Below are 14,691 nucleotides of genomic sequence, written 5' to 3' on the forward strand. Positions count from 1 at the left end.
ACATTCCATCTCAAGAAACCACTTTATTTGCTCATTCATAAGAAGCAACTACTCATTCATTCAAGTTTTATCATGAGGTTGCAGTGAGTCAGTCATATCTTCAGGCTCCACTTCCATTTCTAATTCTCTTGCTATTTCTACCATATCCGTAGTTCCTTTGTTCACTGAAATCTTGAACCCCTCAAAGTCATTCCTGAGGGTTGGAATCAACTTCTTCCAAACTCCTGTTAATGTTAATGTCTTGACCTCCTTAGGGAGTCTCTCTGAACCTATTCTGTTTCAGGAGGCTGCCCAACTGGCAAAAAATATTAAAATTTAAAAAATATATATTTTGACCTCCTCCCTTGAATCACAAATGTTCTTCATAGCATTTAGAATGGTGGATCCTTCTATGGTGAATACTAACAATAAGGCTGTTTCACATTCTTATGGTTTTTCTTTTCACTGGAGTAGCCCTTTTCATTTCATTCAAGAACTTTTATTTGCATTTACAACTTGGCTAACTGGCAAAAGAGGCCCAGCTTTTGACCTGTCTCAGCTTTCAACATGCCTTCTTCACTAAGCTTAATTATTTCTAGCTTTTGATTTAAAGTGAAAGACATGCAATTCTTTCTTCCCCTTGAACACTTAGAGGCCATTGTGGGGTATCAATTGGCCTAATTTCAAATTGTTACATCTCAAGGAATAGGGAGGTGCAAGGAGAGGGAAATAGGCAGGGGAAAGGCCAGTGGTTGGAGCAGTCAGGACACGTAATGTTCATCCATAAGTTCACCATCTCATGTGGACGCAGTTTGTGGCACTCCTAAACAATCACAATGGTGACATTAAAAAATCACTGATCACAGATTACCATAACAGATATTATAATAAGGGAAATGTTTGCAATATTGACGGAATTACCAAAATGTGACACAGAGGCACAAAGTAAGTACATGCTGTTGGAAAAAAAATGGTACTAATAGACTTGCTCGACACGGAGTTTCCACAAACCTTCAATCTGTAAAAAATGCAGTATCTGGGAAGCACAATAAAGCAAGTCATGCCCGTATACGCTTCGTGATGGCAGGGTCTTCCATATCCATCATCCCAGAGCTTATGATGCATTGTTACAATCTCAGGATGTGGGAAGGGCAAGAAAAGTTTCTTCCTCTGTTATAAAAGCTGAGGTTGCAAGTCTGAAGTGAATTTGAATTCCCTGGGGTTAGAGATCCAGGTTTCCTCCACCTGGTACCTCCATGCATGCCTCTTCTCCCATCTTCACCTCTGGATCCAAGACTATGATTCCATCACATCAACATTCAATCCAGCAGATGAGGGGGAAGAGAAAAAGGTTACATTAAAAACACTCCTGGAAGTTGTATATACCATTTCCACTTCTGGCTCAGAAATTGGTAAAATGACAATACCTCGCAGGAGCGGAGGCTGGGAAATGTAGAGTCTTTAATCTTTACAGTTTCATTATGCAAATTAAACACAGGCCCGTGAACCAGACATCCTCCAACCACCAAGACTTGCAATCATTTGAAGTTATGCTGAAGGCAAGTTAAGGTGCAATACGTTTAGCATTCATTAGTTACTTCATCTTCAAGCATATACTTTCATACATATTTATAGCTAGGACATAAATTTAACTGGATCATGTGTTAGGATATTATTGCAGTCACTGCTTCTGAGATTGCATATGTCTACTTTTAGCAGATTGTTCTCCCCAGCTTTGGTTGTTAAACATAGAGCTCCATTACTCCCCTGATGGTGTTAATGAAAAACAACTCATGAGTGAGTTACATAACTTAATTGTAATCGAGAACTTGACCTAGTTATATTACCTAAGGAAATCACATCTTAAATTCACCATGCCCTCAACTGAATACTTTCCTCCAGAACTTTACCCTCCTCCCATATTCTCATCCTGAGGTAGCGTCATCATTTGCCTAGCAGGTCAAGTCAGAAACCTGGAAATCTCTCCATTCAATCACCAAACTCTGTTGATTCTTCCTGTTCCAATCCTTTCGGTTGCTCCATCATTATCAGAGTGTTTGTTCAGGTCCTCGTCTACCTGGTCTGCTACACCTTCCCTGACTGGACTTTCTGCTTCTGGTCACAGCCCCTCCTCGCTGCTGTCGGAATGCCCACCAGTTACAAGTGTGCTGCTCCCCTGCTTTCGATCCTCCCTAACACACACAGGATCAGGCCTGTGATGGTTAATATCAGATTCAAGGATGGAAAGTATTGTTCCTGGGTGTGTCTGTGAGGGTGTTGGCAAAGGAGATTAACATTTGTCAGTGGACTGGGAAAGGCAGACACACCCTCCATCTGCGTGGGCACCATCTAATCAGCTGCCAGCGAGGCTAGGATAAAAGCAGGCCAAGAACACAGAAGGACTAGACTCGCTTAGTCTTCCAGCCTGCATCTTTCTCCCGTGCTCGATGCTTCCTGCCTTCAAATATTGGACTCCAAGTTCTTCAGCTTTTGGACTCTTGGACCTTTGACCTTCGACCACAGACTGAAGGCTGCACTGTTGGCTTCCCTACTTTTGAGGTTTTGGGACTGGAACTGGCTTCCTTTCCCCTCAGCTTGCAGACGGACTACTGTGGGATTTCACCTTGTGATCGTGTGAGTCAAGAACCCCTAATAAACTCCGCTTTATATATATACATCTATCATCTATCATACTTGTTCTGTTCCTCTAGAGAACCCTGACTAATTCTATACTCATGCTCCTAACTCCCACCTCTGCTGGCCAAGTGAAAATCCTGGATCCTGCCAATCCTTTCAGCTCCAATTCCTGGCACATCCCCTTGGTGCCCTACACTGTCCTTTAAGAAGCTGTTGTCACTTTCACTTTGCAAGTGCTGATCCCTCTCCATCTGGAAGACTCTTCACTTCCTTCCCCTAATTTCTTCTGTCTCTTTCTTTGCCTGCCTGATCTCCCCTAGTTATCCTTCAAAAGTCAGCTCAGTCAGACATCATTCCTCTGTGAAACTTCCTCTGCCTCCCCTCCTCCCACCCCCCTGTAAAACAAGGCCCTTCCTCCAGTCCACTCACATAAAACATATGCTTTTATTATATGACTTATCACATTATTTTAAAACTCTAATTATCTTATCGATTGCAAGATATTTGAAAATAAGAAGTTTTCCTTGTTTATATTTGCATCCTCAGATCCTTGCACAATTCCTTTTTTTTTAAGATAAGGTCTTGCTCTGCTGCCCAGGCTGAAGTGCAGTGGCACAATCCTGGCTCACAGCAGCCTCAAACTCCTGGGCTCAAGATCCAGCTGCCTCAGCCTCCAGAGTAGCTAGGGATACAGGCACATACCACCATGCTCAGCTAGTTTTTAAAAATTTTTTGTTGAGAGAGCATCTTGCTATGTTGCCCAGGCTGGTCTCAATCTCCTGGCATCAAGCAATCCTCCTGCCTTGGCCTCCCAAAGTGCTAGGATTGGAGGTATAAGCCACAGTGCCAGGCCTCTTGCACAATTCCTAACACATGAGGTCTCAATAAAATGAAAAAACAAACAAATCATCATTCTGGTATGCATAATTTTATATGGCTAAGAATAACTGAATGTATAATTTGATATTCTGTTTTTTCCAATTAAAATTATATAGTAATCTTTTAAAATTTTTATACAGGCTAGTGAGTCAAGCTCTCCCTATAGTCTTAAAATTTTTTTATCAACATTTATTGTATAACTGTCCTATATTTTTAGAATATTTTCGCTATTGAAGTACATTTGCATTTGTTGCATTTTTTGATATTGTATTTAATACTTTGATGAACTTTATTGTTCATAAATATTTGTGTTTCAGAATATTTTATTTAGAATAGATTGTTAGGAAGCAGAATTTCTAGAAAGAGAAAAAGTAAGTCAATGGATGTGGACCCTTTTTGAGGCTTATGTTTTATTAGGCTGGTCCAGAGGTAATGGTAAAAACCTTAATTATTTGTGCACCAAGCTAGTAAAATGACCAAACCCATTTGGATTCACACAGGCAGTATATAAGAGCAAGCATCTCATTTTGAAAGAGGTATAGGCCAACCAGAAAGCGTCTACCACAGAATGAAAAGAATTTGAGGAATTGGTAAAGCGTAACATACAATCAGTCATTGAAGGTACACGGGGCTGGGTGCAGTGGTTTACACCTGTAATCCCAGCACTTTGGGAAGCTGAGGTGGGTGGATCACTTGAGGTCAGGAGTTCAAGATCATCCTGGCCAATGTGGTAAAACTCCGTCTCTACTAAAATACAAAAATTAGCCAGGCATTGAGCTGGGTGCCTATAATCCAGCTGGTATCCTGGGAGTTTGAGGCAGATCTTTTCAAATATTTGAAACACTGTCATGAGGAAGAAGCAGCAAATTTTGAGAACAGTGATAGAAGAACTCACTACTAGGTACTGAGTGTCTGCTGTGTGCCAGGCATTGTGTTACGAGTTTTTGAATCTTCATTTCACAGATAGATAACTAAGACTTCAAAAGCTTTCATCGCTTACCTGGTCACAGAGGTCACTAGTAGCAGCTCTGGTATTCACAAATCCAGGTTGCACTGGCTCTAAAGCTTGTGTCTTAATCTCCACACCAGCACTTCCCAAACTTTCCCATCAACGTGAATTTAATGGTAAAAAATAGTGAAAGCAGATCCTTAGGTAGGTGGGGTATAGATGAAGCTAGCCGCCTATAAGCAAGGGAACTCCTAGAAGCTTCATTTTGCTTTCAATCTATGTGCATTTTTACAGTCGCTATGGAAAACAATACAATAGTTCCTCAAAAAATTAAAAGTAGAATTACCATAGGATCCAGCAATCCCGCTTCTGGGTATACACTCTATAAGGAAAGAGAAGTAGAAATAGGACAGGAGGGTTTTCCAGAAGACCCCAGGAGTCCTATGGACATCTTTCAAGGCCTGTGCCTTAATGGTATTGAAAAGAGAGTAAGAGAGAAATCACCCTATGAAATATGTTATGCTTTAGCACTTCCACTTATGTTGTATTTCTCATTACGTTTTGAATATTTAGCATTCTTAGCATGGCATAGTTTTGAGTCTCCAGACATGTAAGTTTATATAGTTAAAATGCTTGTGAGTATTTGCTTGCAACTAACAAAGATAAATCAAATAACTGATAGTAGAATACATTCTATCTGTATAGGAAGTAGGAAGACCAATGCCCTCTACCTGCTTGCTACAGGCTGCCTGGTGACCCTAATATTGGATTTGTATATTTTAAGGATAATTTATTGAGCTATATGCTCTTGACCCAAAATTCTTTGCTATGGCTGTCAAGGACATTGTCCCTCAGATTTTTAACGGACTCTTATAGCTAAAAGCAAGATGAGAAACCAGAATACCCAGAAACTACTTGATCAGGCATCAGCATGATTTCAGCTTGGAACAAGCCTCCCATCAGCAAGTTACTTTTATGTTTGAAACTAGAGTGAGACTTTGATTTAAAGAGAGATGATTGCTTGTAGCTGAACAGTGTGCATGTGTGTGTGCCCTCAAGTGTGTGCATGCATGCATTTGTACACGAGCTTGGTAGATTCCTAATTCTCTATCTCTCCTGGGAGCTAGTATTCTCATAGTCAAGCTGAGACTGTATTTCTTCATTATTAATACACATGCTACTGAAAAGTTTCTCAGATACACAGAATTCTTATTAAAAATTATAGTCCAAGGACATTTTTCAGGTTTCGGATTCTCCAATGAGAAGAAAAAAGCTTGACATTCTGATTTTATTTTGGCTTAGAGTGCTTCTTTTCAAAGGAATTTTGTTTTCCAGAATCAACACAGCTTTTAATTAAAGCATATCATGTCTGCCCATCTTCTTTTCTACAAATTAGTGCCATTTTGTACTATAAGAAATTAAAGGTGAGAAATAAAAATTTGGAAAGGACAAAATGTCAATACTATTTATGGAAGACCTTATTGAAAATCCAAAAGAATTCAACAAGTATATTCCATTTTTCTATATGAACTTGCTTTTTTGAAAGAGTTTTTGTAGTTTGTGTCTTTCCAAGGAATGTGTCTATTTCATCTATTGTGTATTGGCATCAAGTTCATCGTAATATTCTCTTATTGTCTTTTTAATATGTCCATGGTCATATTTCTTCTTTCATTTCTTATATTGGTCATTTGTGTCTTCATTGTTGTTAACATAATCAACTTACCAGAATTCTCTCAATTTTATTAATCTTCTCAATGAAACCATTTTTGTTTTCATTGATTTTTTTCTATTGTCTTTCTGTTTTAATTTCATAGATTTCTGCTCTTTATGATTTCCTTCTTTCTACTTTGGGTTTAACTTGCTGTTCCTTTTCCTTTTTTTTTCTTTTTTTTTTGTGACGGAGTTTCACTCTGTCGCCCAGGCTGGAGTGCAGTGGCGTGATCTTGGCTCACTGCAACCTCCACCTCCCAAATTCAATGTCTCAGCCTCCCAAGTAGCTAGGACTATAGGCGCACACCACCACACCTGGCTAATTTTTGTATTTTTAGTTGAGACGGGGTTTCACCATATTGGTCAGGCTGGTCTCGAACTCCTGACCTCATGTGATCCACCTGCCTCGACATCCCAAAGTGCTGGGATTATAGGCCTGAGCCTCTGTGCCCAGCCTTGTGGTTCCTTTTCTAAATTCTTAAGGTGGAAACTCAGATTATTGATTTAAGATCTTCCTTCTCTTCTAATTTGGCATTTAAAGATCTAATTACCCTCTAAGCATTTATTTGTGTCCTATAAATTTTGATATATTTTATTTTTGCTTCCATTTAGTTTAGAATATTTCTAATTTTCCTTGTGATGCATGCTTTCACCCATGAGTTATTTAGAGTATGTTGCTTAATTCCCAAATATCTGGGATTTTCCAGATATCTTTCTGTTACAAATTCTAGTTTAATTCCATCATGGTCTGAGAACCCAATGTGTGTGCATTCTACCTTCTTAATTTTTTTGATACTTATTGTATAGGCCTGAATATGATCTATCCTGATGAATGTTCCATGTGCACTTAAAAAAGGACATATATTGGGCCACCCCTGTAATCCAGCGCTTTGGGAGGCTGAGGCAGGCGGATCACAAGGTCAGGAGTTTGAGACCAGCCTGGCCAACATGCTGAAACCTTGTCTCTACCAAAGATACAAAAAATTAGCCGGGCATGGTGGTGCGTGCCTGTAATCCCAGCTACTTGCGAGGCTGAGATAGGAGAACCGCTTGAACCCAGGAGATGGAGGTTGTAGTGAGCCGAGATCACACCATTGCACTCCAGTGACAGGGCGAGACTCTGTCTCAAAAAAAGGTATATTCTGCTGTTGTTGAGTGTGGTATTCTAATGGGTCAAGTTAGTCAATTGTTTCTCCTTTCAGTTCTATGGAGTTTTGCCTCATGTACAATATTGGGAAACTCTGTTGTTAGATGCACATACTCTTAGAATTGTCACGATATCTTTATGAATCAATTCCTTTATCATTATAAATTGTCCCTTGTTATCTCTGGTAAAAATCTGTGTTCTGAACTCTACTTTGCCTTATATGGATACTGCCACTGCAACTTTTTTTGATTAGTGAATATATAGAATATATCTTTATTCATTCTTTTACTTTTAACCAATCTTTGTATTATATGTGACATGGGTAACTCTTGTCCAGCAGATAGCTGAGTCTTGCTTTTTTCCAGTGTGGCAGTCTATGCCTTTTTCATTGGCGTGTTTAGACACTTAAACTTAATGTAATTGTCAATATGATCAAATATACCATCTTGCAATTTTCTATTTGTTCCAGTTGTTCTTTGTTTCCTTTTATTTCACTGTTTCTCTCCTGCCTTGTTTTGGTTTTTTTAGTATTCCACTTTATCTCCAGTCTTGGCTTATCAGCTATAACTTTTTGTTTTTGTTTTCATCTTGCTTATTGTTGTTATTGTTGTTTTCATTGTTGCTCCAAAGTTTACAATATACATCTTCAACTTATTTCAGTCTATCTTTGAACACTGCACCACTTCACCTATAGTGAGAGACTTTACAACAATATATGGAAGTTATATGCTATATGTACATATGTACATAAGTTATACATTATATATTCCTCCTCTCCTTTTGTGCCTTATTATAGTACATTTTAAACCCTACAGTGCATTGCCATTAACTTTACTTTAAACATTTAAAAACAAGAAAAAATGTCTTTATATCTACCGAATATTGATGATTTCTGATACTTTTTAGCTCTTTATATAAATCTGATAGCATTTTTCTTCTGCCTGAAGAACTTCTGTTACCACCTTTCAGTTTAAGTCTGCTAGCAATGAATTCTTTCAGATATTGATGTAAGTGCTTGATGGGTTCTTCTTGCCCACCGTCCAGGAGAGCCAATGCCCTGAGAACAGCAGGTTTTGTAGCAAAGAAACAGTTTTGTAATCACGGGGCCAGCCCAGCAAAAGGATGAGAGATAACTCTCAAATCCACCTCCCTGATAATTTGGAGGCTAGAGTTTTTCAAGGATAGTTTGGTGGGGAGGGGGCTACGGAATGGGGAATGCTGACTGGTTAGGTCAGGGATGAAATCATAGTGGGATGAAGCTGTCTTCTTGCACTGAGTTGGTTCCTAGGTGGGGATCACAAGACCAGGTGAGCCAGTTTCTTGGAGTGATGCCAGCTAGCACATCAGAATGCAAAGTCTGCAGGACACCTCAAACACCAGTCTTAGGTTTTACAATAGTGATGTTATCTATAGTTACAACTGGATAGGTTACAAATCCTGTGACTTCCAGCTACGTAATTCCTGAGCCATAATTCCAACCCTGTGGCTAATTAACTAGTTTTACAAAGACGGTTTCAGTCCTTGAGCAGAGAAAGGAGTTAGTTTTAGGAAGGGACTGTTGTCATTTTTGTTTTAAACTATAAACTAAATTCCTCCCATAGTTAGTTTGGCCTATGCCCAAGAATGAGCAAAGACAGTTAGCTTATGAGGTTGGAAATAAGATGGAGTTAGCTATGTCAGATTTCTCTCACTGTCATAAATTTTGCAAAGGCAATTTCATTAAAAAATTAAAAATGGTGTTGGGCACCTGTAGTCCCAGCCACTCAGAAGGCTGAGGCAGGAGAATGGCGTGAACCCAGGAAGCAGAGTTTGCAGTGAGCTGAGATCGCGCCACTGCACTCCAGCCTGGGAGACAAAGCTAAACTCCATCTCAGAAAATAAATAAATAGATAACTAACTAACTAAATAAATAAATAATCTTAAAAAAGTCTTCACATTTATTCTTGAAAAATATTTTTGTTGGAGATAGAATTTTAATTGTCCAGTTTTTTTCTTTCAGTATTTTAAATACTGGCTTCATGATTGTATAAATTTGCTAGGGTTTTCACAGACTGGGTGATTTAAACAACAGAAATGTATTAGCTAACAGTTCTGGAGGCTGCAAATCCAAGTTCAAGGTGCTGGCAGAGTTGTTTCTTTCTAAGGCCTCTCTATTTGGCTTATGGATGATCATCTTTTCCTTTTCCTTGTGTCTTCAATCTGTGTGTCTATGTCCTAATTTCCACTGCTTTTAAGAGCTCCAACTATATGGGATTAGAGCCACCCTAATGACCTCATTTTAACTTAATCACCCCTTTAAAACTCCTATGATATGGTTTGGCTCTGTGCTTCCACCCAAATCTCACCTTTAATTGTAATAATCCCCATGTGTCAAGGACAGGAGCAGGTGGAGGTAACTGAATCATGGCGACGATTTGTCCCATGCTGTTCTCGTGATAATGAATGAGTCTCAGAAGATCTGACGGTTTTATAAGCAGCTGGCATTTCCCGTGCTGGCACTCATTCTGTCTCCTACCACCCTGTGAAGAGGTCCCTTCTGCCATGATTGTAAGTTCCTGAGGCCTCCTCAGTCACATGGAAGTGTGAGTCCATTAAACCTCTTTCTTTATAAATTACCCGGTCTCAGTTATATCTTGTCAGCAGCATGAGAACGGACTAACATACCCCATCTCCAATTATAGTCACATTGTGAGGTACTAGGAGTTAAGGCTTAAACATATGCATTTTGGGGATATACATTCAACCTATAACAATTTATTTCTGACAAAAATGTGCTGTGACTCTTAGCTTTACTCCTCTGCAGTAATGTCTTTTTTCTCTAGCTGCTTTTGGGATTCTCTTTATCACTGTTTTTCAACAGTTTGGTTGGGATGTTCTTTAGGATTTTTTTGTGCGTGTGTTTTTCTTTTCTGTGTTTATTCTTTTTGTTGGAATTTTAAAATCTGATGCTTTATACTTTTTTCAAAATTTGCATATTTGAATAAACCATTCAAATTTTGAGTATTTTGAATAAGCCATTACTTCAAATATTTTCTGACCCCTACCCCAAGGTTCTCACCTCTAGAACTCAAATTTCACATATGTTAAAGCGCTCTGTCTTATTCCACAGGTCACCAATGCTGAAATCGCCTTTGCAAAATTATGGCTGAGGCAGTGAAAGATCTAACCTAACCAATTCCATCTTGCTTTTAATCTCCAAGCTGTCCTTGTTCCTTCCTGAGTGTAGGCTGAATTAACTTTGGAAGGAACTTAGCTTATAGTTTATAGTTTAAAACAAAGACAATAACAGCCCTTTCCCAAAACAAACCTCCTTCTTGCCTAGGGACTAGACCGCCTTTGTAGGATTAACAAAGTAGCCACAAGATTAAAAACTTTAGTTTACGTGTCATACAGAGGGAGGCTACAAGATTCTGACCCTCCCAAAACTGCTCCTGAGATCAGTGCTTGAGATATTTTGCAGACCCTGCACTTGATGGATCAGCTGGCACCACCCAGACCAGCACAAGAGGATAGCTTCAACTTCCCATGACTTCATCTTCTAACTAACCTATCAGCAATCCTGGCTCTCTGACTTTTCCCCTACCCACCAAATTGTCTGCAAAAGCTCTGATCCCCGAATGCCTGGGGAAACTGAATTGAGTAATAATAAAACTCCCATCTCCCACACAGCTGATTCTGCATGAGTTACTCTTTCTCTATTGCAGTTCCCCTCTCTTGATAAATTGGCTCTGTCTGTGCAGTAGGTAAGGTAAACCCATTGGGCAGCTACAATGCCTTCTTCATTTCTTTAGTCCTTTTCCCTCTCTGCTTTGTTTGGGTCATTGCTATTGTTTTGTCTTCAAGTTTTCTTTTGTGGTAGCTAACCTGTTGTAAATCTCATCCAGTACACTTTCTTCCAAATATTTTATTTCTTATTCTAGAAGTTCCAGATGGCTCTTTTTTATGTCTTCCATTTCTTTTATGTTTTCCAGTACTTCCTTGAACACTTGTATCATGATTTTAAGGGCTGTTTTAGAATCCTTGCCTGCAAACTCCATTTTATCTGTAATTTCTATATCTGTTTCCATAGATTTTTCTCCTAATTATATGTAACATTGTTCTGCTTCTTTGTGTGTGTAATAGATGTTTACCGGATGCCAGGTATTTTGATATTTACATTGTTGGGTATTGGGTTTTGTTAGATTATTTTAAATTGATTTGGACTTTGTTTCCAGAGAGACAAAACTCATCAGAGAGAGATATATATATAGGTGGAAAGATAAGGGATTTATTAGGAGAATTGACTCGCTCAATTATGGAGGCTAAGTGCCAAGATAATCCATCTGCAAGCTGGAGACCCAGGGATCCCTGTAGCATGGCTTGGTCCAAGTTCAAAGGCCTTAGGACCAAGGAAGTTGATGGTGTAACTCTTGGTACAATGGGAAAGGCCCGAGAGCCAGTAGGGCAAGCAGAGATGCCCGCTGATGTGTATCCTGAAGTCTAAAGAACAGGAAACCTAGAATTTTGATGTCCTAGGGCAAGAGAAGAAAGGTATCCAGGCTCCAAAAGAGAGTGAATAAGAAGTTGTCCTTCCTACACCCTTTTGCTCTATCCAGGCACCCAGCCAACTGAATGGTGCCCACCCATGCTCAGGGTGGATCTTCCCCATCCAGTCCACTGATTCATACACAACCTCCTTCAGAAACAACCTGACAGATACACCCAGGGCAGCCCAATCATTCTCATCAGAAGCAAAAACACCTGGGCTTTTCTTTCAACAGAAGGAGGAGGATGGGTTCAGTGCCTACTGAAGCTTTGAGAATAATTAGTGCAATAATTGAGAATAAATGGTATTTTACCAGCTATCTGGGCATTCCTTAATCCAGTCAAGTTGACACGCCAAATCAACCATCACACACTTTGATTCTTTCAAGGCTCACTTTTAAGCTTTGTTGGGGTGACTCCAAAGTAGCTTTTTGCTGGGGGAAGGCACTGAGTAGGAGAACAGAGTTAAATCCAAGGACAGAAAGCAAACCAAGAGAAAAAGGTCTCAAGCCATGGAGAGGGCACAAAGCAGTAAACCAAATCAGAGCAAAGATCAGAGACTAGCAAAGCTGAAGACTTGCATTCCTGGAAAAGCCAGTGTATATTTAAACTGCAGAAAAGCTTTGTGTTTATATGTAAAACTGAGCTAGGTTCTCGGATTAGCTCATCATAAACATGTTGGGGTCCGCGTGTTTCCTAAACAAAGGAATGAACACGCAAGACAAGACAAACATGGCGGATTTTCTTGAAAATCCAGAAAGTCAGGGAAAGGTCAGAAAAACAACAGTGTGTCTTGTGACTTGGTAACATTCCACAAATGACTGTATAAAATAAAGCGGAGCGTGTCGTTCGGCGTGGCCGCCATGTTTGTCTTGTCTTGTGTTGTCTTGTGTGTTCATTCCTTTGTTTAGGAAACACGCGGACCCCAACATAAACAGGGTTCTCATTTACATTCAGAAGTGAAGAGTGACGTGAAACATTCTCTTGGTGCACAGCTAGCATTCTTGGTCCCTACCCACTCACTGGAAGCACTGTGCCTGTCTGCTCCCTGTGTCCACCGAAATTATTGCCGCACATTTCCCAAGTGCCCCCTGTGGGAAGCATTACATCCCCAATGAAAGCCACTGGTGTAGGATCAAAGGATTTAAAATATGCCTCTCTTTTGCCCTTTATTGTCCCCATTTCCTCATCCTGCTGCATCATCAGGGAAATCCAAGGGCCCTTTTCTGTATACACTCTTCCTGGATGATGAGTTCACTCACTCCTGTGGCTGCAGCCAGGGCTTTAATGCCCATTCCGATGCCCACCCCTGCGTCTCCAGCCCTGCCTCTCCCTTTGTGCCTGTTCAAAGTCTGCTCATCCTCCAAGGCCCAGCTCAGATTCTGCCTGCTCCCCTAAGGCTCCTCCAAGGATTTCAGCTGACAGTGACCTGTCCCTCCTCTTGCCCTTGGAGACACTGCCTAAGGCTTAGTTCTTAACTGTACAGAACTCATCAAACTGTGGTCATGATGGGCCTCCGAAAACCTGTGATTAGATTTAGTCATTTCACAATGTATATCTACGTCCAAACATCATGTCATACACAATACATATGTATAATTTAATCTGCCAATGTTAATAAATAAATAAGATGTTTAACAACCAGTGGGAATGGATGCCAGCCATAGTGAAACTGCCTTCGCAAAGATTACGGCAGTGAGAGAAATCTACCATCACTAAGTCCATTTTGCTTCTAACTTCATAAGCTAACTGCCCTTGGTGTAGGCCAAACTAACTATGGGAGGGATTCAGTTTCTAGTTTAACTTTTAAAGCAAGAATGATAATAGTTCCTTCCTGAAACTAACCCCTTCCTTATTCAGGACCAAAACTGCTTTTGTGAAACTAATGAAGGGCCACAACCTTAGAATCATGATAGCAGCCTGAACTCTGCATAGTTAAGTGATAACCAGCCATTGTTCCCTGGCTTGCTTACTGCTCAGATGTCAAGTAGCTGGAGGTCACAGGATTTGTGACTTCCCCACTTGCTCCTATAGATAACATCACTATTGGAAAACCTAAGACTGGTCTTTGAAACATTTTCCCGACTTTTGCATTCAGGCAGACCAACTGAGACCAGCTAGACCTGAACCTGAGACTCGTGCCAAATAGCTGACTCCACAGGGCCTGTGACCCCCACTCAGAAACTGACTCAGTGTGTGAAGACAATTTCAACACTCCTATGATTTCATCCCCCATCCAGTTTGCAGCATCCCTTCTCTAGCCCCCTGCCCACCAAATTATCCTTTAAAAACCCTAGACTCCAAGCTCCTGGGGAGCTGAATTGGAGAAATATCTCCCATCCTCCTTCTGGGCTGCCTTGAGATAATTAAATGTTTTCTCTGCTGCAACAGGCCTGCTGTCTCAGTGTATTGACTTTTTCTGTGCAGCAGGCAAGAATAACCCACTGTGCTACGGTAACCATGAAGTGAGCGTTTGGGGGCCCCTGTGGCACCAAGTTTGAATCCTGTAGTCTTTCTGGATTGTGGGGAGGCACAGAGACTCCCAGGGGAGGGGCTGCATAGCTGGAATGGCAAGGTCATCAGCCAAGCAGAAGGGACACTGGATGAATCAAGACTGACAATAGCTGTAAACCACTAGTTTGCCCACCCTGACATATACCAACTTGACATAAATTCTGCCAATGACCAAAAATAATTGAAAATGAGGTGAAAGCTTATTAAATCTAAAAAAAAAAAAAAAAAAACCCTGGGGAATGACTTGCTAAAATGTAGGGTCCAGGGCAACACCCTCAAAAGATACTATAACTCTGGGTGATGAATTCCTTTCCCAAACACCCAAAGCAAAGAAATCTACACTTCAACAAGC

Source organism: Trachypithecus francoisi, unplaced genomic scaffold, assembly GCF_009764315.1.
Source record: "Trachypithecus francoisi isolate TF-2019V2 unplaced genomic scaffold, Tfra_2.0 Contig01440, whole genome shotgun sequence".
NCBI lineage: Eukaryota > Metazoa > Chordata > Mammalia > Primates > Cercopithecidae > Trachypithecus > Trachypithecus francoisi.